At 44.9% G+C, this 27,998-nt stretch overlaps 1 long non-coding RNA gene across 1 annotated transcript in view; it reads right to left on the bottom strand.

Moving 5' to 3' along the window:
* Positions 1–27,998, bottom strand: part of LOC144312034 (uncharacterized) — a 171,137-nt gene that overhangs the window by 142,166 nt on the left and 973 nt on the right. The gene's annotated exons all lie outside the window — the stretch shown is intronic.

Here is a 27,998-nt window from a genome sequence, read left to right as displayed (position 1 = left end):
ACTTTAACTCTAACCTCTAACCGTAACCCTAACTCACACTCTAACCCCTCACCCTAACTGCAAACCTACCGCAACCCTATCTCTAACCATAATCCAAACCCCAACTCCTAACCTCCTGCCCTAATCCCTAAAGTCTAAACCCTAACCCTAACTCTAACTCCTGTCCCTAACCCAAACCCCCATCCTAACTCCAAACCACTGACCCTTACCCTTATCCCTCACCCTAACCTCTAATCCGTAACGATAAGCATAATCACTAACCCCTAACATCTAACCTAAGGCTAACCACCAACTGCCTCCCCTCCACTAACCCTACCATTCATTCTACCCATTCCCTTACTATATGGTTCTGAGGAGTCCCTTTGATATGGACGTGGCCCCCAAAGGCGCGTCCAGATTCCTCCAGGGAGTCCTGAGGAAGCCGGGCTCCTGTGAGTGCGCACGTGGCCCCACGTGTTCCAGAGTCATAGTCAGCAGGTCCTGAGTATGCCGGGTCTCCTGTCACTGTGGACTATGCCTCACATCCTCTGGAAGCCTCACAGCAGGTTCTCAGGAGGCCGGGGGCTCCTGTCAGCCTGGACATGGCCCCACCTCCCCTGAAAACTCACTGCACTTCCTGAGGAGGCTGTGGGTTCCTGTCAGCCTAGACGCAGCCCCATGTGTCCCAAAGCCAAAGTGCAGGTCCTGAGGAGGATGGGCGTCCTCTCAGTCTTGACGTGGCCCCACATTTTCCTCAGCCTCACCATAAGACCTGAGGAGGCTTGGGGCTCCTGTCAGCATGGACGTGGCCCCAAATCATTCCAATCCTTCACAGTGCATCCTGAGGAGGCCGGAGAATCCTGTCAGTGTGGATTCGGCATCCACATCTTTCTTAGGCCTCACCACAGGCTCTGACAAGGCTGGGGTCTTCTGTCCGCATGGACACATCCCCATATTTCCCAAAGTCTACACCGGGGGTCCTGAGGAAGTCATCGTCCTGTTGTGTCCCTGTGGCCCCAAGTCCTCCCAAAGCGTCACCGAGGGTTCTGAGGTGGCCGGGGCTCCTGTAACCATGAATGCCGCCCCCAGCTTCCAGAAGCCTCAACTGATGTCCTGAGAGGCCCGGGAGCTCCTGCCAGAATGGACACAGTGCGACATCTTCCTGAAGCCTCCTCGCAGGTCCTGAGGCAGCTCAGGGGCTCCTGTCAGTGGGGATGAGGACCCATATCTTCCCGAAGCCTTCCCGCAGATCCTGAGGCTGCTCAGGGGCTCCTGTCAGCGTGGATGCGGGCCCACAATTTCCTGAAGCCTCCACGCAGGTCCTGAGGTGGCTCAGGGCTCCTGTCAGGGTGGATGCGGGCCCACATCTTCCTAAAGCCTCACCGCGGGTCCTGAGGAGACCGGGGCTCCTGTCAGCGTGAACGCGGCCCAATTTCCCCCAAAAGACTCCCGCGCATCCTGAGGAGGCTGCAGCTCATCAGCGTAGATGCGTCCCCACGTCCTCCTCAGGCCTCCCCAGCACAGGCTGGCTCCTGTTAGTGCAGGCAGAGGAGGCCTACTGCACATGCACACCCCATGGGAGGGGCCTGGTCTCGGGCAGCCCCTGCTGGAAGCTCAGGCACTGCAGGAGGCTGTGCAGGAGGCAGCGGGTGCTCCATGGGCCCCACCTCTCTCCTTTCAGGCTCCAAATGGGGCATGCTAGCTTTAGAAACCTCTCACTGAAAAGGAGTCCAACACCTGGCTTCCCCAGAAATACTTAAGGACAAGGAATTGCAGCCCACAGGACGTGAAATGAAATGTGGACCAGACATTTACCACGTCCTGGAAATGTCACATACCCTCATCCACTGTGGGCGGGACTGCGGGCTGGTGCAGCAGCCCTGGAAACAGTGTGGTGGTCCCTGAGGAAGTTACAAATAAAGCCGCCCTGCGACCAGCAGTTGAAAGGCCTGGAGCTCACTCAGAAGATACAGATGCAGTGAGACTCGGGACACTTGCACCCTAATGTCCACAGCAGCCGTGTCCACATTAGTCACACTGTGGGAGGAGCCTCGGTGTACTCGGGCTGATGATGGATAAAGAGGATGGGAAATAGATGATGGTCATAAAGAGAGGAATGGTACTCAGCTATCAAAGAGTAGGAAATCTTGCCATTTGCAATGATGTGGATAGAACTAAAGGGATCATGTTAAGTGAAATAAGTCAGTCTGGAAAGAGAATGACCATGTGGTGTCATTCATAGGTGAAATTAAAGAAGTAAAGCAGATGAACTACTGTGAAGGGAAGGAAAAACAAATAAGATGAAAACAGATGTAGGACATACAGACTCTTAATGATAGGAAACAACCTGAGGGTCGCTGGAGGTGGGGGGATAACAGGGGACCAGCATGAAGGAGGGCACTTGATGTCTCGGGCACTGCTGTTATCTCCAACTGGTGAATCCCTGAATTCTTCCTCTGAAAGTATAATACAATATATGTTAATTAATTGGGTTTAAATTAAATTAAGTTAAAAAAATCAGTTGTATCAGAGCCCATTTCCTTCTGGACTCTCTGTTTTGCTCATTCAGCTTATGCTGGGACCACCCCAGGTGGGTCTGGTTTATCTAAGTAGGCTCCACGCCTCGTCCATGGCCCAGCCCACGGAGAGAACTCACGACCTTGAGATCAGGACCAGAGGTGAGGTCAGGAGTCGGATGCTTAACCGATGGAGCCAGCGGGGGGCTTGAGAACCACACTACTTTATCCTGTGTCTCTGTGATATCGTTTGTAATCAGAAAGTGATGCGTCCCACTCTGTCGTGCTTCTCAAATACTGATTTGCTGTTCGGGGTCATTTGTTGGGGGTAATGGATGTTATGGTTTTTTTTTTTCTTATATCTAAGATCTGCCACCATGATTTGATAGGAATGACATTGAAACTGAGGGTCGCTTCAGGAACTGTGGACATTTTCACAAGATGAGGCTCCCACCCCACAAGCCCAGGACAGCCTCCCAGAGCCTGGTATGGCTCAGTGCACATGTCTTGTGCTCCTTTGGTTCAGTCTCATTATTTATTCACCTTGATGCTCCTGAGAAGTGCGTCATGTCCTTCCTTTCCTTCCTGAGTGCTCATTGTCGGGACACAGCAAGGCTACTCTGTTCTGTAGGGTCAGTTTGTGTCCCGTGACTTTACTTAACTTACTCCTTAGTTCTAACAGGTTTTGGTGGAGGCTCTCGGGTTTCTTGTTTCTAGTACCGCGTCTTCAGCATATAGGGACAGTGTGACGTCCCCCTTCCAGGTGTGGAACCTTTGCTGTTTACAGCTTAATGTCCTAGAAAGCCCCACAATTGAATCAAAACTGAGCCCAGGCCAAGAACAGGAAGCCCCTATTAGAATGTGAACAGAGCTCAATGCCCTTGAAGTCCCCATATCAAAATGTACACAGAACTTGAGGAATTGCTCCAGCCGTTCTGGAGGTCCCCGAGACCAGCCCTTAAAACTAAGCTAAAACCCTCCTCGGGGTCCAATTCCCTGCTCCGCTGTGTCCGATATACTTGGACAGAAGATTGAGCTTGTAAATAATCCCTTGTGTGTTTGCATCGTAATCGGCTTCTCGGTGGTTTCTCAGATTCTCAATCTTGGGCACAACAGTCTGAGATAAAAAAATAAAACCAAAAGAAGCTCGGACATGGGCAGAATGAAAGCAGGGTTCTGAGAGAAGCGGCGGAGACCCGGGGGCTTGGGGGCTCTTCTGTGGAGGGCCTGCAGACAGGGGGAGGAACGCTTAGCCCCAGAGCCAGAGGACCCAGCGTCCCCACCCGCATCCTGCCCATCTGCACCGAGTCTCAGGGAGCAGCACAGACTGCCCGATGGAGGCCAATGGCTGACGACCACCCCGCTCTGACCTCACAGGTGAATCTCCCAGGCAGATGTACACCAGGGCCCATCCCCAGACCTGGAACAGACCACTCGCTGCCACCAAGTTTTTGGACCACAGAGGCTGCAGAGCTTCAGCTCAGCCTGGAATATAGGGTCTAGCTTCCTTTGTACTTTTTGCTTTATTTTCGTTTATTTTCTTTGATGCTATTTTATTAATTGCCTTATTTTAATTTTTATGTATGTACCTTATTTATTTCTCATTTTTACTTTCATGCTTCTTTAATTGTGATTCATATCTTGGGATTTAGAATCTTTTAACAAGCAGGCCAAAATAATCAGGTGTTTTTTTTTTTTTTGGAGGGCAGTTGTTATTGATTTTCTTGGTTTTTCTGTTTCTTCCTTCTTTCTTTTCTGGAAAAAGTAATGAGATGGAGAAATTTACCTCCATAAAATAACATGAGGTAGTACTCACAGTCAGGAAGTCCATCAATACACATATAGGATGTCTAACTACAGTTTAAAACAATGATTATAAAGGTAGCAGCTGGGCTAGACAAAAAGCACAGAAGAAAACTAGAGAATCCCTTACTGTAGAAATAAAAGAACTAAAAACTAGTCAGGCCAATGTTAAAATGCTATAACTGAGGTGCAGTCCCAAGGAAATTTATGGACCACAGAGGCAGACTTAGGGAACTCAGCCACTTATTAAAACAATAACATTCATATCATAGGAGACTCAGAAGATGAAGAGAGAGAAAAGGTGGGCCTTGCTCAGCCATTAGAAACGACAAATACCCACCATTTGCTTCAACGTGGATGGAAGTGGAAGGTATTATGCTGAGTGACGTAAGTCAATCAGAGAAGGACAAACATTGTATGTTCTCATTCACTTGGGGAATATAAATAATAGTGAAAGGGAATATAAGGGATGGGAGAAGAAATGTGTGGGAAATAACAGAAAAGGAAGACAGAACATAAAGACACCAAACTCTGGGAAAAGAACTAGGGCTGAGGGAAGTGGAGGAAGGCGGGGTTGGGTGTGAATGGGTGAGTGGCATTGAGGGGGACACTTGACCGGATGAGCACTGGGTGTTATTCTGTATGTTGGCAAATTGAGCACCAATAAAATGTAAATTTATTATTAAAAAGAAAGAAAGAAGAAAAAGAAAGAAAGAAAGAAAGAAAGAAAGAAAGAAAGAAAGAAAGAAAGAAAGGAGTGGCACCTGTGTGGCTCAGTCAGTTAAGGCTCTGCCTTAGGCTCAGATCATGATCCAGGTCCCAAGGCAGGCTCCCTGTTCAGCAGGGAACCTGCTGCTCCCTCTCCCTCTGCCCCTCTTGCTCATGCTTTTTCTCTCCTCTCTCTCTCAAATAAATAAATAACATCTTTGAAAAACAAACAAACAAACCCACACGGAAGAGAAATCTCCCATGTAGAAGAATTTCAAACATTTGTGCAGACATTCCACCGTGAAGTTCATGAGCATAGCTTACCAATCTTATGTGTGGAATACACATAGTAACTTCCTTCTACAAAATATATTATGAAAAACTTAAAATGATAATGATAATAACTCATAATAATAATAATCATAATAATCACTTTACTATGAAGATGACAAACACTACCTCAGCAAGATGATCACATCGATGCCAAGACTGATAAATCCTGTTGATAGTATCTATCCTTTATATGATATAATAAAAATGGCAGTATATCTCTGTATATAATCCACAAAAACAGTTCAATCATGAGATAAACAACAGACATGTCTCAACTGAGGGAAATTTTACAAAATACTCTACTTCTCAAAGTGTTCCAGTGCAACAACAACAAGGAAAGGCTGAAAGACTGTCACAATCCAGAGGAGCCTAAGAAAACAGGAGGACAAATGGAATGTCATATGAGGGGTGGTAACTTAGCAAAAACTAAGGAAATCTGAATAAAGTATCGTCTTTGGTTAATGTGAATATTTTAATATTGATTCATTAGCTAATATTTGTACCGTATTAATATATCAATAATTGGAGAAATTGAGTGCAAGGGCATGTGAATGCACTGTACTATCTTCTCAATTTCCCTATAAATCTTTTTTTCCTAATAAATAAGATTTATTTTGAAAATTGACTTAAATGATTCAGTCTCCAAGTGTGAAGACTTTTTAAGAATCGTTGAATTAACTTTTGCCTTATTCTTAAAGAGTTCCTTTGATGGGAACAAAGTAATTTTATATCAGAAGGAAAGAAAAACACTTATGAACACGTATAATGCCTCCTCAACCTGAAAAGCAGGAACGGATAATAAATAGCAAAAATCAGATAAGAATACTTTTAGTATAATAGACACCATATTGCAAGTGCATTTAAAATTAGCAATGCATAACATTTATTTCCTTGACATTTGTCTTCCAGAGAGTTCAAAGTGTTTCAGTGTCAGTTGAAATAGCGGAAGAATCTCAGGGAAGTATCCGTTGCATAATAATAGGACCATTGGTATTAATGCCTCTAAGTTGTTTCCAGATCCTTAAAGATGCATTTCCTGAGGAGTGACTGAGCTGTGAAGAAAGAGATGAGAAACCCTCATCCCTCTGAAATACTTGTGTCAGAATATTTTAAGCATAGTACTATGGATAGTAAATTATCCTTATTAACAGAAAATACATCTCAGATTGGAATCTGAGCAATCAGTGGAGCAGAGAAAAAAGGCTTTGACTCGTTCTTCATCTTTTATTTATTTATTTTTTAAATTTTATTTATTTATGGTAGGCACACAGTGGGGGAGAGAGAGGAAGAGACACAGGCAGAGGGAGAAGCAGGCTCCATGCACCGGGGGCCTGACACGGGACTCGATCCCGGGTCTCCAGGATCGCGCCCTGGGCCAAAGGCAGGCTCTAAAGGGCTACGCCAACCAGGGATCCCCATGCTCTTCATCTTTTAAAGAGAAAGGACAGCTTTTCTACCTACAAAGTCAGTTGTCAAGATAGCCTTGGGAATAAGAGTCTGCAGCATCGAATCCAGCTGCACAGCCGGGATGCCCACACCCCAGCTCTTCCTGATCCAAAATCTCTAGGCCTGATCTCCAACAAACACTGCCATGCTGAGGTCATTTGCAATTGCTATCTCAGGAGCTCCGGGGAAGGTGAAGGAGCTAGATAGGAGGAGAGGGGATGCAATGAGGCTGAGAAAATGAAGGTCTTTCCACTTTAAGTTCAGCGTTCGAACAAGTCCATCCATCACAGGCCCCAGTGAAGAAGAGCTGAAATTTACATTACTTCAGTTACAGTAAAAAAAAAAAACAAACAAAAGTTTACAGCTTAATGTCCTAGAAAGCCCCACAATCGAATAAGAACTGAACCCACGCCAAGGGATGGAGGTGTCTATTAGAATGAGAACAGAGGTCAATGCCTTGAAGGCCCCATATCAAAATATAAACAGAACTTGAGGAATTACTCCAGCCTTTCTGGAGGTCCCCGAGACAAGCCCTTAAAACTAAGCAAAAACCCACCTCGGGGTCCATGTTCCTGCTCTGCTGTGTCGGGTGTACTTGGACGCAAACTCGAGTTTGGAAATCAAACCTTGTGGGTTTGCATCAATGTCAGCTCCGTAGTGGTTTCTCAGATTCGCAATCTTGGTCACAACACCCCCATGTCACGTCCCACCTGGCTGAACCCCTATCCCCTTCCACCCAGCGTGATACTCAGTCACATCCCCGCCCACAACAGCAGAGCACAGGCCCTCACACAGGTCCCACGGGTACAGTGGGCACTCCTGCCATGCCCGGCCTCCCAGAGGAAGGAAGGAGGTTTCAGCAGGACACACTCCCATGGTGGCCACAGGGCTCCATGCCCAGCACGGCAGCTAGTGAGAAGTCGGGGTCTGTTTCCCTGACGCTCGGGATCCACATGGGCCCACATGGCCCTGGCCAGCCCTGGATTCTGGTCCCGGGCTGAACGAGCCCTCTCACAGCTGGATGTGGCCTGCTGGGCCCTGGGCGTGCCCCACTGATCCAGGTCGCTGACCTAGGGCAGCCCTGGGGATCCCAGGAAACCCCAGTGTGGGTTGTGGAGGGGTAAGCCAGTGGGCCCCACCTGCACCCACACCAGGATGCGGGCTCCTCTATGTGCTGGGGCCCAGAGGGCCCGAGGCCTGTGTCCAGCTGCCCTGCGGGGACCCAGCACAGGTGCCCATGAGGTGCAAGTCCAGGTCAGCTCTGCTGTCCTCAGAACCATCACTCAGGCTGAAACCTCAAGACACATACCCCCAACCGGATTCCACACATGCTCCCAGGTGGGGGACTCCAGCACCCAGGCCCACCCTGTGTGATTCTTGCCCCCTATTAAAGGACAGAGAGGTCTCCCTCCCCAGGGGAAAGCACGCACCCACAGCTCTGAGCCCGTTTGCTGTAGAAAGTCAATAAAGTGTTGTGGTGCGAAAATGCACAGCCAGCCCGTTTCTGTGTTTCCCAGAACTCTGTGCACGGGGCGTGGAGAGACCCCCAGAGAGGAGGAGGGGGCACCACCTAGGCCCCAACTAGCCCCTGCAGGGGCGCCGCCAGGCACACACAGCTGACGACCCCACGTGCCTTCCAGGGCGGCCAGACCCACTGCTGGACATGAGAATGTGGCAGAGCCGGAACATCCAGCTCAGCTGACCCTCCAGCTGAAAGTAACTGCACGAGCGAGCCCCGGGTCTGCCAGGATAGCCCAGCTAACCGCCCAGCGCAAGCACCAGAAATGATGTTGTGCCAACCATTTTGGTGTTTTTTGGTGACCCAGCCAGCGGATCCGATAGCTGCACGTGATAGCTGCATGTGATAGACACACACACACCTCAAAACCAACAAAAGTCGGAATCCCCCCAATGTTGTCAAACAGCAGCCAGATGCTTACATACACAAAACTGTGGTCTCCAATAGGATACATGGATAACGCTATAAGCCATGACTGCAGAGGTGCTGGAGGCACGGAGATGTGCCCGCTGTGTACCAACAAGGAGGGCAGAGGGGCAGGAAGCATCCTCCGGAGGGGGGGCCCCTCCTTGGAAAGGACACCAGGTCCCTGTGAAGGCTACGGAGGGTGAAATCTGTCCTCCTCTCTTTCTGCTTCTGGTTTTCCTCCTAAATGCCATTTTCCTCAATCATATTAGAAGAATTTATTTTATGTTTTTAAATTTATTTTTATTGCAGTCCAATTTGTATGAATACTTACTTCAGCACGGTGTCATACAGGACAGAAGGAGAGATAAAGATTTTCCCAGACAGGCTACATATAAAGGAGTTCAGGACCACTTAACCAGTCCAGTAAGGAATTTTAAGAGGGACTCTTCTAGTGGGGGAAAAAAAGAGACCAATAGCAACAAAGACTAGAAAGGCCCAGAGAACATCACCAGAAACACCAACTCTATGGGTAACACAAAGGCACAAAGTTCACATCTTTGAATAGTCACTCTGAATGCTGATAGACTAAATGCTCCAATCAAAAGATATAGGGTATCAGAGTAGCTTCAAAAGTGGATCCGGGATGCCTGGGTGGCTCAGGGGTTGAGCCTCTGCCTTTGACTCAGGGTGTGATCCTGTAGTCTGGGATCGAGTCCCATATTGGGCTCCTGGTGGGGAGACTGCTTCTCTCTCTGCATAATTGTCTGCCTCTCTCTCTCTCTCTCTCTGTCTCTCTGATAAATAAAATTATTATTAAAAAAACAACATCCATCTGTACGCTGCCTACAAGATGCTCACCTTAGACCTATAGACACCAACAGATTGAAAGTCAGGGGATGGAAAATCATCTATCACGCTAATGGATATCAAAAGAAAGCTGGAGGACTCATACTTATATCAGACAAACGAGATTTGAAACGAAACCCTGGGGGACACCTGGTGGCTCAGTGGTTGAGCATCTGCCTTCGGCTCAGGGTGTGATCCTGGAATCCCAGGATTGAGTCCCACATCAGCCTCCCTTTGGAGAGCCTGCCTCTCACTCTGCTATGTTTCTTCCTCTGCTCCTCTGTGTATCTCTCATGAATAAATAAATAAAATATTTAAATTTCAAACAAGAAAGAATACTCTAAGAAGAGATGAAGAAGGGCATTATTTCATAATTAAAAAGACTCTCTATCAAGGTCAAACAACAAAATATTTATGCTGCCAACATGGCAGTATCTAAATATAGAAACAAATTAACAACAAACTTACAGGAACTCACTGATAATAATACAATGACAGGGGATTTTAACACTAATGGCAATGGACCAATCGTCTATGCAGAAAATCAAGAGGGAACAATAGCCTTGACACACCGGACCACAGGGACTCAACAGATATATTCTGAACATTTCATCCTAAAGCAGAATACACATTCCTTTCAAGTGCACATGGGACATTCTCCAGAACAGATCATATCATGGCCCACAAATCAGCCCTCAACAGGTACAACAGGTACAAGAAGGTTGATATCACACGCTGTACATTTTTGGAACACGACGCTATGAAACTTGGAGTTGACAGTAAAAAAAAATTTGGACAGACCAAAAATATGTGGAGATTATTAACATCCTACTAGAGAATGAATGGAGCAACCAGGAAATTAAAGAGGAAATTTAAAACAAATGAAAATGAAAACATGTTTCTCCAAACCTCTGGGTTGTAGCAAAGGCAGTCCACAGGGAAGTACATAGCAATAGAGGCCTACCTCAAGAAACAAGAAGTCTCCAATACACACCCTAACCCTACACCTAAAGGAGCTTGAAAAGGAATAGCAAACAAAGCCTAAAGCCTACAGAAGAAGGGAAAGAATAAAGATGAGAGCAGAAATAAACAATACAGAAACAACAAAACAGTAGAATGGAATATGGAAACTAAGAGCTGGTTCTTCAAAATAATTAATAAAATGGATCAAGCCCTAGCCAGCCTTATCAATGAGAAAAGAGAAAAGACCGAGCAGCCCTGGTAGTGTGGTGGTTTAGTGCCACCTGCAGCACAGGGCGTGATCTGGAGACCCTGGATCGAGTCCCATGTCGGGCTCTCTGCATGGAGCCTGCTTCTCCCTCTGCCTCTGTCTCTGCCTCTTTCTCTCTCCCTGCATTTCTTTGAATAAATAAATAAAATCTTAAAACTAAAGAGAGAAAAAAGACCTAAAGAAATAAAATCACAAATGAGAGAAGAGAGATCACAATCAACACCAGAAAAATTAGACAATTAAAAGGGAATACTATGAAATTATATGCTAACATACTGGGAGACCTGGAAGAAATGGACAAAATACTAGAAATGTGCATACAAGCAAAACGGAAATAGGAAGAAATAGAAAATGTGAAGAGACCCATAACTAGCAAAGGAATTGAATCAGCAAGGCACTTGGTTGCCTCAGTGGTTGAGAATCTGATTTGGCTCAGGTCATGAACCCGGGGACATGGGGGATAAGTCCCACATCAGGCTCCCCGCATGGAGCCTCATTTTCCCTCTGCCTATACCTCTGCCTCTCTGTGTCTCTCATGAATACATAGATAAAATCTTTAAAAAAGAAAAAATAAAAAGATGAGAAAGGACCCAAATAAAATCACAAATGAGAAAAGAGAAATAACAACCAACACTAGAGAAATAGAAACGATTATAAGAGAACATTATGAAAAATTATATGCCAGCAATCAAGAACCTGGAAGAAATAGATCAATTCCAGGAAATATATAACATAGCAAAAATGAAGAAGGAAGAAATAAGAAACTTGAAGCGACATATAACCAGCAGAGAAATTGAATCAGCAATCAAGGATCTCCCAACAGGAGACGCTTGTCAATAGAACAGAATGGAAAACCGAAACAAGATACAAACCTGTAACTCTATGATCCATTAATCGACAACGAGGCAGGAAGGAATATCCAAAGCACGAAGACAGTCTCTTCAACAAACCCTAACCCTGACCGCAGGATAAGAACAAATGGTGTTGAGAAAACCAGGCAGCCACATGCAGAAGAATGAAACTGGACCACTTTCTTACACCATGTATATAAAAAATAAATTCAAAATGGATGAAAGACCTAAATGTGAGACCTGAAACCATACAAAGAAGAAAAGATAGGCAGCAACGTCTTTGACATTGGCCATTGGATGTTCTTTCTAGATATGCCTCGGAGGTGCAGGAAACAAAAACAAAAATACTATTGGGACTTCATCAAATTGAAAAGCTTCTGCAAAGTGAAGGAAACAACCAAAGCTAAAAGGCAACATAGAGGAGGAGGGGCAAGATTGCGGAAGTGTAGTGTCCCCAAATCACCTGTCCCCACGAAATTACCTAGATAACCTTCAAATCATCCTGAAAATCTAGGAATTCGGCCTGAGATTTAAACAGAAACGAGATCGAATGCTACAGTGAGGAAAGTTCGTGATTCTATCAAGGTAGGAAGATGGGAAAAATAAATAAAGAACAAAAGACATCCAAGGGTGAGGGGTCCTGTAAGGATCCGGGCTAACGCCGGGGCGAGTGCCCACAACAGAAGAGCTCTGTCCTGGGAGAAGGAGGAGCTGCACTAATCTTCCAGGGTGGAATGGCGCTTTCAAGGAGTCAGAGAAGGACCCCAGGAAAGCGGAGATGCCCTCGGGCTCCCTGGGACACTAACAGACACAGCACTCCCAGAAGAGTGCACCGAGCTCCCTAAGGGCTGCAGGGCACATGCATTGACCCCAGACCAGCTCTGAGGGGCTTGGGCGGTGACTCTGTGCGGAGCGGTTTGCATGGCCCCAGGAGCAGCTTGGTGGCGGCGCCTCTTGCAGAGGAAGAGGCTCCATGTGGAGGGGGCTGCGGGGCTCCGGGAGCAACTCGGAAGGGCTTGGGCGGTGGCTCCGCAGTGAGGCGGCTATGCGGCCAGGAGTGAGAATCCAACAGGGCGGGCCCTGGAGCACAGGGCGCCGGGACACAGCCCAGGATTCAGCCTCCCCCGAGACAGGAAGAGACCCGGAGGGCCCAGGACAGCAAGGACGCTCCTGCCTAGAGCTGAGCAGATCAGCGGCCCTGCCCCAGAGCCTCCAGGCCCTGCAGATGGATTGCTCCCAAGTTACTGCGGGGGCTGAATACAGGTTTCCAGAGCTGGCCGGTGCCACTGGTGTTGTTCCTCCTGGGGCCTCACGGGTTAAACTACCCGCACTGAGACCTGCACCAGGCAGGGGACAGAGCAGCTCCCCAAGTGCTAACACCTGAAAATCAGCACAACAGGCCCCTCTCCCAGAAGACCAGATAGATACTTTCCAGGGGAAGTCAAGGGACTTAAAGTATATAGAATCAGAAGATACTCCCCCATGTTTTTTTTTTCATTTCTGTTTGCTTCCCCACCCTTTCCCCCCCTTTCTTTCTTATTCTTTCTTTTTGTTCTCTTTTCTCCTTCTTTCTTCATTTATTCTTTTTCGTTTTTCTCTTTTCTTTCCTTCTTTCTCTCCTCTCTTTTTCTCCTTTTCCCAATACAATTTGTTTTTGGGCACTCTGCACTCAGCAAAATGACTAGAAGTAAAACCTTACCTCAAAGAAAGAATCAGAAACAGGCCTCTCTCCCACAGAGTTACAAAATCTGGATTACAATTCAATGTCAGAAAGCCAATTCAGAAGCACGATTATACAGCTACTGGTGGCTCTAGAAAAAAGCATAAAGGACTCAAGAGACTTCATGACTGCAGAATTTAGATCCAATCAGGCCGAAATTAAAAATCAATTGAATGAGATGCAATATAAACTAGAAGTCCTAACAATGAGGGTTAAGGAGGTGGAAGAACAAGGGAGTGACATAGAAGACAAGTTGATGGAAAGAGGGAAACTGAGGAAAAAAGAGAGAGACAACTAAAAGACCAGGAAGACAGATTAAGGGAAATAAACGACAGCCTGAGGAAGAAAGCAATGTGTAATTTGGGTTCCTGAGGGCGCCGAAAGGGGTAGAGGGCCAGAATAAGTATTTGAACAAAGGGAAATAAATGACAGCCTGAGGAAGAAAGCAATGTGTAATTTGGGTTCCTGAGGGCGCCGAAAGGGGTAGAGGGCCAGAATAAGTATTTGAACAAATCCTAGCTGAAAAATTTCCTAGTCTGGGAAGGGAAACAGGCATTCAGATCCAGGAAATAGAGAGATCCCCCCCTAAAATCAATAAAAACCGTCCAACACGTCGACATTTAATAGTGAAGCTTGCAAATTCCAAACATATAGAGAAGATGCTTAAAGCAGTAAGAGAAAAGAAATCCCTGACCTTTATGGGGAGGAGCATTAGGGTAATAGAAGACCTCTCCACAGCGATCTGGCAGCCCAGAAATGGCTGGCAGGATATATTCAGGGTCCTGCATGAGAAGAACAAGCAACCAAGAATACTTTATCCAGCAAGGTTCTCATTCAAAATGGAAGGAGAGATAAAGAGCTTCCAAGACAGGCAGGAACTGAAAGAATATGTGACCTCCAACAAGCTCTGGAAGAAATTTTAAGGGGGACTCTTAAAATTCCCCTTTAAGAAGTTCAGTGGAACAATCGACAAATACAAGGACTGAAGAGATATCATGATGACACTAAACTCATATCTGTCGATAGTAACTCTGAACGTGAACAGGCTTAATGACCCCATCAAAAGGCGTAGGGTTTCAGACTGGATAAGAAAGCAGGACCCACCTATTTGCTGTCTACAAGAGACTCATTTTAGACAAAGGACACCTACAATCTGAAAATTAAATGTTGGAGAACCATTTACCATTTAAATGGTGCTCAAAGAAAGCAGGGGTAGCCATCCTTATATCAGATAAACTAAAATTTAACCCAAAGAGTGTAGTGAGAGTTGAAGAGGGACACTAAGTCATACTTAAGGGATCTATCCCACAAGAGGACTTAACAATCCTCAATATATGCCCTGAATGCGGGAGCTGCCAAATATTTAAACCAATTAATAACCAAAGTGAAGAAATACTTAGATAATAATTATCTTATACTTGGTGACTTCAATCTAGCTCTTTCTACCCTCGATAAGTCTTCTAAGCACAACATCTCCAAAGAAACGAGAGCTTTAAATGATACACTGGACCAGATGGATTTCACAGATATATACAGAACTTTACATCCAAACTCAACTGAATACACATTCTTCTCAGGTGCACATGGATCTTTCTCCAGAATAGACCACATACTGGGTCACAAATAAGGTCTGAACCGATAACAAATGATTGGGATCATCCCCTGCATATTCTCAGACCATAATGCCTTGAAATTAGAACTAAATAACAACAAGAAGTTTGGAAGGACCTCAAACACGTCGAGGTGAAGGATCATCCTGCTAAAAGACGAAAGGGTCAACCAGGAAATTAAGGAAGAATTAAAAAGATTCATGGAAACTAATGAGAATGAACATACAAGCATTCAAAATCTTTGGGATCAGCAAAAGCAGCCTTAAGGTGGAAATACATCACAATACAGCATCCATTCAAAAATGGGAAACTACTCAAATACAAAAGCTAATGTTACACATAAAGGAGCTAGAGAAAATACAGCAGATAGATCCTACACCCAACAGAAGAATAGAGTTAATTAACATTCGAGCAGAACACAAGGAAATCAAGACCAGAGGAACTGTGGAACAGATCAACGGAACGAGGAGTTGGGTCTTTGAACAAATTAATAAGATAGATAAACCATTAGCCAACCTTATTAAAAAGAAGAGAGAGAATATTCAAATTAATAAAACCATGAATCAGAAAGGAGTGGTCACTACCAACACCAAGGAAATAAAACGATTTTTAAAATATACTATTGGCTATAATATTATTATATTATTGGCTATAATTATTATTATATTATTGGGTATACACCAATAAATTAGGCATTCTAGAAGAAATGGACACATTCCTGGAAAGCCAGAAACTACCAAAAAATGGAACAGGAAGAAAGAGAAAAAATGAACAGGCCAATAACCAGGGAGGAAATTGAAGTAGTCATCTAAAACCTCCCAAGACACAAGAGTCCAGGGCCAAATGGCTTCCCAGGGGAATTCTATCAACCGTTTAAAGAAGAATTCATACCTATTCTACTAAAGCTGTTTGGAAAGATAGAAAGAGATGGAGTACTACCAAATTCGTTCCATGAAGCCAGCATCACCTTCATTCCAAAACCAACAAAGACCCTGCCAAAAAGGAGAATTACAGACCAATATCGCTGATGAATATGGATGCAAAAATTCTCAACAAGATACTAGCCTATAGGATCCAACAGTACATTAATAAAATTATTCACCATGACCAAGTAGGACTTATCCCCAGGACACAAGGCTGGTTCAACACTCATAAAACAATCAATGTGATTCATCATATCGGCAAGAGAAAAACCAAGAACCATATGATCCTCTCATTAGATGCAGAGAAAGTATTTGACAAAATAGAGCATCCATTCCTGATCAAAACACTTCAGAGTGTAGGGATGGAGGGAACATTCCTCGACATCTTACAAGCCATCTACGAAAAGCCCACAGCAAATATCATGCTCAATGGGGAAGCACGGGAAGCCTTTCCCCTAAGATGAGGAACAAGACAGGGATGTCCACTCTCACCACTGCTATTCAACATAGTACTGGAATTCCTAGCCTCAGCAATCAGACAACAAAAAAGACATTCAGGGCATTCAAATTGGCAAAGAAGAAGTCAAACTCCCCCTCTTCACCAATGACATGATACTGTACCTAGAAAACCCAAAAGCCTCCACCCCAAGATTGCTACAACTCATACAGAATTTGGTAGCGTTGCAGGATACAAAATCAGTTGCCAGAAATCAATGGCATTTCTATACACGAACAATGAGACTGAAGAAAGAGAAATGAAGGAGTCAATCTCATTTACAATTGCACCCAAAAGCATAAGATACCTAGGAATAACCCTAACTAAGGAGGTAAATGATCTATACCCTAAAAACTATAGAACACTTCTGAAAGAAATTGAGGAAGACACAAAGAGATGGAAAAATATTCCATGCTCATGGAATGGCAGAATTAACATTGTGAAAATGTCAATGTTACCAAGGCAATGTACAGGTTTAATGCAAACCCTATCAAAATACCATGGACTTTCTTCAGAGATTTAGAACAAATTATTTTAAGATTTGTGTGGAATCGGGATCCCTGGGTGGTGCATCGGTTTGGCGCCTGCCTTTGGCCCAGGGCACGATCCTGGAGACCTGGGTTCGAATCCCATGTCAGGCTCCCGGTACATGGAGCCTGCTTCTTGCTTTGCTTGTGTCCCTGCCTCTCTCTCTCTCTCTCTCTCTCTGTGTGTCTGACTATCATAAAAAAAAGACTTGTGTGGAATCAGAAAAGACCCTGAATAGCCAGGGGAATTTTAAAAAAGACAACCATATCTGGGGGCATCACAATGCCAGATTTCATGGTGTACTACAAAGCTGTGGTTCAAGACAGTGTGGTACTGGCACAAAAACAGACAAATAGATGAGTGGAACAGAAAAGAGACCCCAGGATTGGACCCTGAACTTTATGGTCAACTAATATTTGATAAAGGGGTAAAGACTATCCATTGGAAGAAAGACAGTCTCTTCAATACATGGTGCAGGGATAATGGACATCCACATGCAGAAGAATGAAACTAGACTACTCTCTTTCACCATAAACAAAGATAAACTCAAAATGGATGAAAGATCTAAATGTGAGACAAGAGTCCATCAAAATCCTAGAGGAGATCAGAGGCAACATCATTTTTGAACTTGGCCACAGTAACTTCTTGCAAGATACATCCACGAAGGCAAAAGAAACAAAAGCAAAAATGAACTATTGTGATTTCATCAAGATAAGAAGCTTTTGCACAGCAAAGGATACAGTCAACCAAACTAAAAGACAACCTACAGAATGGGAGAAGATATTTGCAAATGACGTATCAGATAAAGGGCTAGTTTCAAAGATCTATAAAGAACATCTTAAAATCAACACCAAGAGACAAACAATGCAATCATGAAATGGGCAAAATACATGAACAGAAATCTCACAGAGGAAGACATTGACATGGCCAACATGAACATGGAAAAATGTTCTGCATTCCTTGCCATCAGGGAAATATAAATCAAAACCACAATGAGAACCACCTCACATCACTGAATGGGGATAATTAACAAGGCAAGGAACAACAAATGTTGGAGAGGATGCACAGAAAAGGGAAGACTCTTACACTGTTGGTGGGAATGTGAACTGGTGCAGCCACTGTGGAAAACTGTGTGGAGGTTCCTCAAAGAGTTAAAAATAGACCTGCCCGACGACCCAGCAATTGCACTGTTGCGGATTTACCTCAAAGATTCAGATGCAATAAAACGCTGGGACTCCTGCACCCTGATGTGTATAGCAGCAATGTCCACAATAGCGAAACTGTGGACGGAGCCATGGTGTCCATCGAAAGATGAATGGATAAAGAAGATGTGGTTTATGTATACAATGGAATATTACTCAGCCATTAGAAACAACAAATACCCACCATTTGCTTCAATGTGGATGGAACTGGAGGGTATTATGCTGAGTGAAGTAAGTCAACCAGAGAAGGACAAACGTATGTTGTCATTCAATGCGTTAATATAAATAATAGTGAAAAGGAATATAAGGGAATGGAGAAGAAATGTGTGGGAAATATGAGAAATGGAGACAGAACATAAAGACTCCTAACTCTGAGAAAGTAACGAGGGATGCTGGGAGGGGAGGGGGACAGGGAGTGCGGGTGAATGGGTGACGGGCACTGAGGGGGGCACTTGACAGGATGAGCACTGGGAGTTATTCTGTATGTTGGCGCCATGAACACCAATAAAAAATAAAATTATTATTAAAAGAAGAAAGAAAGAAAGAAAGAAAGAAAGAAAGAAAGAAAGAAAGAAAGAAAGAGAAAGGAAGGAAGGAAGGAAGGAAGGAAGGAAGGAAGGAAGGAAGGAAGGAAGGAAAGAAGAGTGGCACCTGTGTGGCTCAGTTAGTTAAACCTTAGGCTCAGATCATGATCCAGGTCCCAAGGCAGGCTATCTGTTCAGCAGGAAACCTGTTTCTCCCTCTCCCTCTGCCCCTCTCACTCATGCTTTTTCTCTCCACTCTCTCTCAAATAAATAAAAAATATATTTGAAAAAGAAACAAACCCACAAGGAAGAGAAATCTCCCATGTAGAAGTATTTCAAACAATTTTTGCAGACATTCCACCGTCAAGTTCATGAGCATAGCTTCCCACTCTTATGTGTGGAATACAGATAGTAACTTCATTCTACAAAATATAATGTGAAAAACGTAAAATAATATTGATAATATAATAATAATAATAATTAATAATAATAATAAAGGATCAGTTTACTGCAGAGAAAGGTGACAAACACTACCTCAGCAAGATCATCAGATTGATACCAAGACTGATAAATCATGTTGATAGTATCTATCCTTTATGTGATATAATGAAAATGGCAGTATATCTCTGTATATAATCCACAAAAACTGTTCAATCATGAGATAAATGAGACATGTCCCAACTGAGGGAAATTTTACAAAATACTCTACTTCTCAAAGTGTTCCAGTTCAACAACTTCAAGGAAAGGCTGAAAGACTGTCACAATCCAGAGGAGCCTAAGAAAACAGGAGGACAAATGGAATGTGATATGAGAGATGGTAACTTAGCAAAAACTAAGGAAATCTGAATAAAGTATGGTCTTTAGTTATTGTGACTATTTTAATATTGATTCATTAGCTAATATTTGTACCGTACTGATATAAGATATCAATAATTGGAGAAATTGAGTGCAAGTGCATGAGAATTCACTGTAGTATCTTCTCAATTTCCCTATAAATCTTTGTTTTTTTCCTAATAAATAAGATTTATTTTGAAAATTGACTTAAATGAATCAGGCTCCAAGTGTGAAGACATTTTAAGAATAGTTGAATTAACTTTGCCTTATTCTTAAAGAGTTCCTTTGATGGAAACATAGTAAGAATTTTAGATCAGAAGGAAAGAAAAACACTTATGAACACGTATAATGCCTCCTCAACCTGAAAAGCAGTAAAGGATAATAAATAGCAAAAATCAGATAAAAATACTTCTAGTACAATAGACACCATATTGCAAGTGCATTTAAAATTAGCAATGCATAACATTTATTTCCTTGACATTTGTCTTCAAAAGAGTTCACAGTGTTTCAGTGTCAGTTGAAACAGGGGAAGAATCTCAGGGAAGAATCCTTCACATAATAATAGGACCATTGGTAATAATGTCTCTCAGAACTTTCCAAATCCATAAAGATGCATTTTCTAATGAGTGACTGAACTGTGAAGAAAGAGATGAGAAACCCTCATCCCTCTGAACTACTTGTGTCAGAATATTTTAACCATAGTACTACGGATAGTAAATTATCCTTATTAACAGGAAATACGTCTCACATTGGAATCTGAGCAATCAGATGGGCAGAGAAGAAACACTTTGACCCGCTCCTCATCTTTTAAAGACAAAGGAGAGTTTTTCTATGTACGAAGTCAGTTGTCAAGATAGCCTTAGGGAATAAGAGTCAGCAGCATCGAATCCTGCTGCACAGCTGGGACACCCACACACCAGGTCTTCCTGATCACAATCACTGGGCCTGTCCCCCCAACACAGGATGCCACGCTGAGGTCATTTGCAATTGCTCTCTTAGGAGCTCTTGGGAAGGGGGAAGGAACTAGATAGGATGGGACAGGACACATGGAGGCAGAGAAAAATTAAGGCCATTCCCATTTAAATTCAGCATTCGCACACGCCCAGCCATCCCAGGCCCCTGTGAAGAAGAGATGAAATTTACATTACTTCAGTTACAGGAAAAAAACAAAAGTTTACAGCTTAATGTCCTAGAAAGCCCCACAATAGAATCAAAACAGAGCCCAGGCCAAGGGCAGGAAGCCCCTATTAGAATGAGAGCAGAGCTCAATGCCCTTGAAGGCCCCATATCAAAATGTAAACAGAACTTGAGGAATTGCTCCAGCCCTTCTGGACGTCCCTGAGACCAGCCCTTAAAACTAAGCTAAAACCCAACTCCGGGTCCTAGTCCCTGCTCCGCTGTGTTGGGTGTACTGGGACGCAAACTCGAGTTTGGAATTCAACCCTTGTGTGTTTGCATCGGTGTCAGCTCCTTAGTGGTTTCTCGGATACGCAATCTTGGGCACAATACCCCCATGTCCCCTCCCACCTTGGCTGAACCCCTATCCCCTCCCAACCAGGCTGACACTCCATCACCTCCCCGCCCACAACAACTGGGTACAGGCCCTCACAAAGGTCCCACGGGCACGGTGGGGACTCCCCCCATCCCTGGCATCCCAGAGGAAGGAAGGAGGTTTTGGCAGGACACACTCCCATGGTGACCACAGGGCTCCCTGCCCAACATGGCAGCTCATGACAGGTCGGGGTTTGTCCCTGATGCCTGCTCCTCCTCCCCGGTTTTCCCACAGTAAATGAAGGAGGAGGCCCTGGTCTCCTCCAGGGACATCACGCAGGTAGACATGGACGTCAACAGGACATTCGGCAGCCACATCATATATTAGGATTGCTAGGGGTCGGGTGAGGCTGCTGGGCCAGGGGGCTTTGGGGCCCCGGGGGCTTCTGTGTAGGGAAAACAGGGCCTCTGACACCAGGGGGAGCAACAGCAGCCAGCAACACACCACTCCATGGTAGGGTGATTGGGATGACCACCGTGCCCACCCCTCTGGGCCTCAGGGATGAGGAGGCCACTAGGATGGGGCCTCCAGGAGTTGCCATGGGAGCTGAACACCAAAGGGGAGAGGGACGGCCCCATGAGAAGCAGAGGATGGGGTGGGGGATGTGAGGGGCAGGAACCGGACCTGGGGGCCAGGTGGCATGGCCGCGGCTGGAGCAGGATACACATCGATCCCATGAGGGTCGGACGGGTCAGAGTGACACCCACTCTCGGTGCTTTATATATTTCTAAATTCTATGCATTTAATTTGAGACAATTTGCAATTTGAAAGCATGCATATTATGATGACCCCCAGATAATGCTCCCGGTCCAGCCACGGCCCTGCACTGACCACACCGCACCCCAGGGGCAGGTGTCACAACAAACCCCAGACTGGGGTCGCCTTTAACTGTAGACGTCTCGTTGTGCATCTTAGGGGAAGGAGATACCCTGTGTGCGCAAGCCCCCCACGACATCCCCCTCATTCCCCACTCCCCACTCTACATCATCATCCCCAAAGGCATCCCACCTAAATGATCCCCCTCACACCCACACAGCCCCACACAATTCCCACCCACACTATACCCCAACACCATCCCCCCTACACCATCCCCCACACTCCACCACAATCATACCCCTGCTCCCACAGGATCCACCCCCACACCATTTATCCTTAGCAACGACCTGGTGCAGATGCCCCCTGTGGGACATGCTCAGCCTCCCCGAGTTTCTCTGTATACCCTGATCCCATCAGAAGCCCGGGTGTCCCATAGAGTACCCAGGGGTTGCAGGGAGCTAGAAAGACAGGGAGCCCCCGACAGGGTGGGTGCAGGTGAGTGGTGCAGAGGATCCACCGTGTCCTGCCTCCGCCCACTGTCCCTCCTGGAGGGTGGCACACCCTGCACAGGACACCATCCCCTAACCCATAGGAACCTGGGCTGACCTGGCCCCGGGTTCTGTGGGGGCTGAGTTGATTTGAGCCCCCCCCAGGCCTAACACAAAGACTAATGGGATCCAGCCCCCCATGGCCCTGGCCAGCCCTGGATTCTGGCCCCGGGCTAGCAAGCCGTCTCACAGCTGGATGCGGCCTCCTGGGCCCTGGGCAACCCCACTGATCCAGGTCGCTGACCTAGGGCGCCCTTTGGATCCTGGGACACACCAGGGTGGGGAGAGCAGGGGTAGGCCGGTGGGCCCCACCCATACCCACACCAGGGGGCAGGCTGCTCCAGGTGCTGGGGTACCTGGGAGCCCGAGGCCGGGGTCCAGCTGCCCTGCGGGGACCCAGCATAGGAGCCCATGAGCTGCAGGTCCAGGTCAGCTCTGCTGTCCTCAGAACCGTCTCTCAGGCTGAAACCTCAGGACACACGCCCCCACCCGGATTCCACACATGCTCCCAGGTGGGGGACTCCAGCACCCACCCCCCCAACCCGTGTCATTCTTGCCCTCCCCTAAAGGACAGAAAGCTCTCCGTCCCTAGGGGAAGGCGTGCACCCTCGGCTCTGAGCCCATTTGCTGTAGAAAGCCAATTAAGTGTTGTGGTGCGAAAATACACAGCCAGCCCTTTTCTGTGTCTCCCAGAACACTGTGCACAGGGCTTGGAGAGACCCCCAGGGAGGAGGAGGGGGCACCACCCAGGCCCCACCAGCCCCTGCAGGGGCGCCACCATCCACACCCAGCTGACCTCCCCATGTGACTTCCAGGGGCGGCCGGATGCCAGGTTCAGACCTGACAGACTTTTCTGGGACTCAGGCTGTGCCCCGCGGGCCAGGAGGGGCTGGGACAGAGTGACAGCCAGGAAGCCTCAGGTCATCAGTTTCTGTGCAAAGCCACCCCGATGTCTGTGCTCCCTCTGTCAAGGGGGCCGGGCAGGCCATGTTCTGGGGCCCCTCCTCCGCCCATCATCCCCGTGCCTGTATGCCTGGGGATCCCAGGACCGAGTCCCACATCGGCCTCCATTTGGGGAGCCTGCCTGTACTTCTGCCTATATTTCTGCCTCTGCTTCTCTGTGTATCTCTCATGGATAACTAAATAAAATATTTACATTTCAAAAAAGAAAGAACAAATACTGTAACAAGCGATGAAGAAGGGCATTATTTCATAATTAAAAAGACTCTCTATCAAGATCAAACAACTATATATTTATGCTGCCAAAATGGCAGTACCTAAATATAGAAACCAATTAACAACAAATGTACAGGAACTCACTGATAATAATACAATGACAGCGGATTTTAACACCCACTAATGGCAATGGACCGCTCATCTATACAGAAAATCAACAAGGGAAAAACAGCCTTGACACTCTGGACCACAGGAACTCAACAGATATAGTCTGAACATTTATTCCTAAAGCAGAATACACATTCCTTTCAATTGCACATGGGACATTCTCCAGAACAGGTCATATCATGGCCCACAAATCAGCCCTCAACAGGTACAACAGGTACAAGAAGGTTGATATCACGCCCTGTACGTTTTCGGACCATGACGCTATGAAACTCGAAGTCAACAGTAAGAAAAAATTTGGACAGACCAAAAATATGTGGAGATTATGAACATCCTACTAGAGAATGAATGGAGCAACCAGGAAATTAAAGAGGAAATTTAAAAGAAATGAAAATGAAAACATGTTTCTCCAAACCTCTGGGATGTAGCAAAGGCAGTCATACAAGGGAAGTACATAGCAATACAGGCCTACCTCAAGAAACAAGAAGTCTCCAATACACAGCCTAACCCTACACCTTAAGAAGCTGGAAAATGATTAGTAAACAAAGCCTAAAGCCTATAGAACAGGGGGAAAATAAAGATGAGAGCACAAATAAACAATACATAACAAAGCAGTAGAATGGAATAACGAAACAAAGAGATGGTTCTTCAAAATAATTAAGAAAATAGATCAAGCCCTAGCCAGCCTCATCAACGAGAAAAAAGACCTAAATAAATAAAATCACAAATGAGAGAAGAGAGATCACAATCAACACCAGAAAAATAAGACAATTATAAGGGAATACTATGAAAGATTATACGCTAACATACTGGGAGACCTGGAGGAAATGGACAAATGTCTAGAAATGTGCAAACGAGCAAAATTGAAATAGGAAGAAATAAAAAATGTGAACAGACCCATAACTAGCAAAGGATTTGAATCAGCAAGGCACCTTGGTGCCTCAGTGGTTGAGCATCTGCTTTGGCTCAGGTCATCATCCAGGGGTCTTGGGGAATCAAGTCCCACATCAGGCTCCCCGCATGGAGCCTCAATTTCCCTGTGTCTATACCTCTGCCTCTCTGTGTCTCTCATGAATCCATAAAGAAATCCTCAAAAAAGAAAAAAGATAAAAAGATGAAAGGACCCAAATAAAATCTCAAATGAGAAAAGAGATATTACAACCAACACTAGAGAAATACAAACGATTATAAGAGAACATTATGAAAAATTATATGCGAGCAACCTAGAACCTGGAAGAAATAGATTAATTCCTGGAAATATATAACATAGCAAAAATGAAAAAGGAAGAAATAAGAAACTTGAACAGTCATAACCAGCAAAGAAATTGAATCAGTAATCAAGAATCTCCCAACAGGAGATGCTTATATCAATAAAACAGAATGGGAATCCGAAACAAGATACAAACCTGTAATTCTATGATCCATTAATCGACAACAAGGCAGGAAGGAATATCCAAAGCACAAAGACAGTCTCTTCAACAAACCCTAACCCTGACCCCAGGATAAGAACAAATGGTATTGGGAAAACCAGGCAGCCAAATGCAGAAGAATGAAACTGGACCACTTTCTTACACCATATATATAAAAAATAAATTCAAAATGGATGAAAGACCTAAATGTGAGACTTGAAACCAAAGAAAGAAGAAAAGATAGGCAGCAACGTCTTTGACATTAGCCATTGAATCTTCTTTATATATATATATATATATATATATATATATATATATATATATAATTTTATATTTTTAATATAATATAATTTTAATATAATATAATTTTATAATATAATATAATTTTATATTTATATATATATATATATAATTTTGTTTTTTTAATTTTTATTTATTTATGATAGTCACACACACACACAGAGAAAGAGACATAGGCAGAGACAGAAGCAGGCTCCATGCAGGAAGCCTGACGTGGGACTCGATCCCAGGTCTCCAGGATCGGGCCCTGGGCCAAAGGCAGGCACTAAACCGCTGCGCCACCCAGAGATCCCTGGATCTTCTTTCTAGATATGCCTCTGAGGTGAGGAAACAAAAGCAAAAATACTATTGGGAATTCATCAAATTGAAAAGCTTCCACAAAGTGAAGGAAAAAACCAAAGCTAAAAGGCAACATACAAAATGAAAGGAGCAATTGGTAAACAACACATCCAGTGAAGAGTTAGTATGCAAAACACATAAAGGAAATATAAATCTCAAGATCCTAAAAACAAATTATGCGACTGGAGATGGGCAGAAAAATGAATGGACTTTGTCTCTGCCAAGACAGCCAGATGGCCACCAGACACACGGAAAGACACTAAGCGTCACCCATCATCAGGGAAATGCAAACCAAAGCCACAATTATATGTCACCTGACAACCGTCATAATGGCTAATATTAACAACACAAGAAACAACAGGTGTTGGTGAGGCTATGGAGAAGAGGTAGCACGCTTACACTCCTGGTGCGCATGCAAAAAGATGTAGCCACTGTGGAAAACAGTGTGGATGGTCCTCGAGAAGTTAAAAAAAGGGGATCCCTGGGTGGTGCAGTGGTTTGGTGCCTGTCTTTGGCCCTGGGCGCGATCCTGGAGACCTGAGATGGAATCCCACTTCGGGCTCCCAGTGCATGGAGCCTGCTTCTCCCTCTGCCTATGTCTCTGCCTCTCTGTGACTATCATAAAAAAAATTTTTTTAAAAAGAAGTTAAAAATAGAGCTACCCTACGATTCCAAAATTGCAGAGCTAGGTATTTACCCCGTGGATACAAAAGTACTTTAGTAGATTCTAAACATGCAGCACAGTGTTTGTAGCAGCGTAATCAACAACAGCCAAACTGTGGATACAGCCCAGATGTCCATCGGCAGATGAATGGGCAGAAAGATGTGGTAAATATACACACTGCGACATCACTCGGTCATCAGAAGGGATGAAATGAAGCCATTTACAATGACGTGGAAGGAGTGGAAAAGATTTATGCTAAATGAACTTAGTCAGAGAAAGACAGATACCAAATACCATACAATGGCATTCACATGTGGATTTTAAGAAACCAAACAAACTGGCAAAGGGGCTCAGGGGGGATGAGAGAAGCAAACCAAGAGACACACTCTTAGTCACAGAGAATAAACTAATAAATACCAGAGGAAGGGGGGGGATGGGGAATCAGGCAATAGGGACAGTGGAGGGCACCTGTGACTAGTACCAGGCGTTGTATCCAAGGGTTGAATTACTATGTGGTAAACCAGAAGCTATATCATACTGTGTTTACAAACAGGAATTCAAGTAAAACTTTAAAATAATAATTGGTAGTATTGATGAAACATGGGCGCAGTAGAGATAATATCAGAAAGACAACTGAAAATCCAAATAAAGAGTCTTTAGACCCACAAATCCCCTCCTTAGCTCAGCTTGGGAGAAGCCTGCCATGTCTATTCTGACCCCAGCAGAAGCCTGTATTTTGATTCTCCGGGGAGGCCACTGACTTGGTGGAGTCATGCTATCTTTGAAACCAAAACCTAGAGTGCATAATACTAAACTGCCCAATACTAGGAGTCCGAGTGCAGGCACATGCCAAGACCCAAACTCTGACCATACACAGACATAACCCTAACCCTATACTTAATCCTAATATTAACGTAACCCTTAAACAAAACCCATCACTAATCGAAAACCAAACACAAACCCCAAGACCAAAACACATTCACTGAACCTTTCTGTCAACCCTCACCCTAAATCCTAAACCTATTCTAAACCCTTAAGCCTGACCCCTACCTTAAATCTAACCCTAACCTCTAACCCTAACCTTAACTTAATATACTCAAATCCTATTCCTAACCTTAACCTGTACCCTAACCTTAACCCAATACCAATCCTATCACATACCCCAAACTGTACTCTAAACTGTACCCTAAAACTAACTCCTAAACTACACCCTAAACCTATCTCTTATCCTTTTCCAAAACCATACCCTGACCCTGACCTGACCCTAATCCCTAACTAAACACTAACCCTAAACCTAGCACTAACCCCTATCCTAAACTTAACCCTCGCCCTAACCCTAAACATAGCCTTTTACCCTAACCCCTAACCCTTACTCCTAACCCTAACTCACACCCTAACCCCTAACCCTAAATGGAAACCTAAGCCCAACCCTAACTGTAACCATAACCCTAACCCCACCTCCAAACCTCCTGCCCTATTCCCTAAAGCCTAAACCCTAACCCTAACTCTAAATCCTATCGCTAACCCTAACCCCGTTCCCTAATCCCTAACA

Source organism: Canis aureus, chromosome 4, assembly GCF_053574225.1.
Source record: "Canis aureus isolate CA01 chromosome 4, VMU_Caureus_v.1.0, whole genome shotgun sequence".
Taxonomy (NCBI): domain Eukaryota; kingdom Metazoa; phylum Chordata; class Mammalia; order Carnivora; family Canidae; genus Canis; species Canis aureus.
This window is presented reverse-complemented; position numbering and strand designations above follow the sequence as displayed.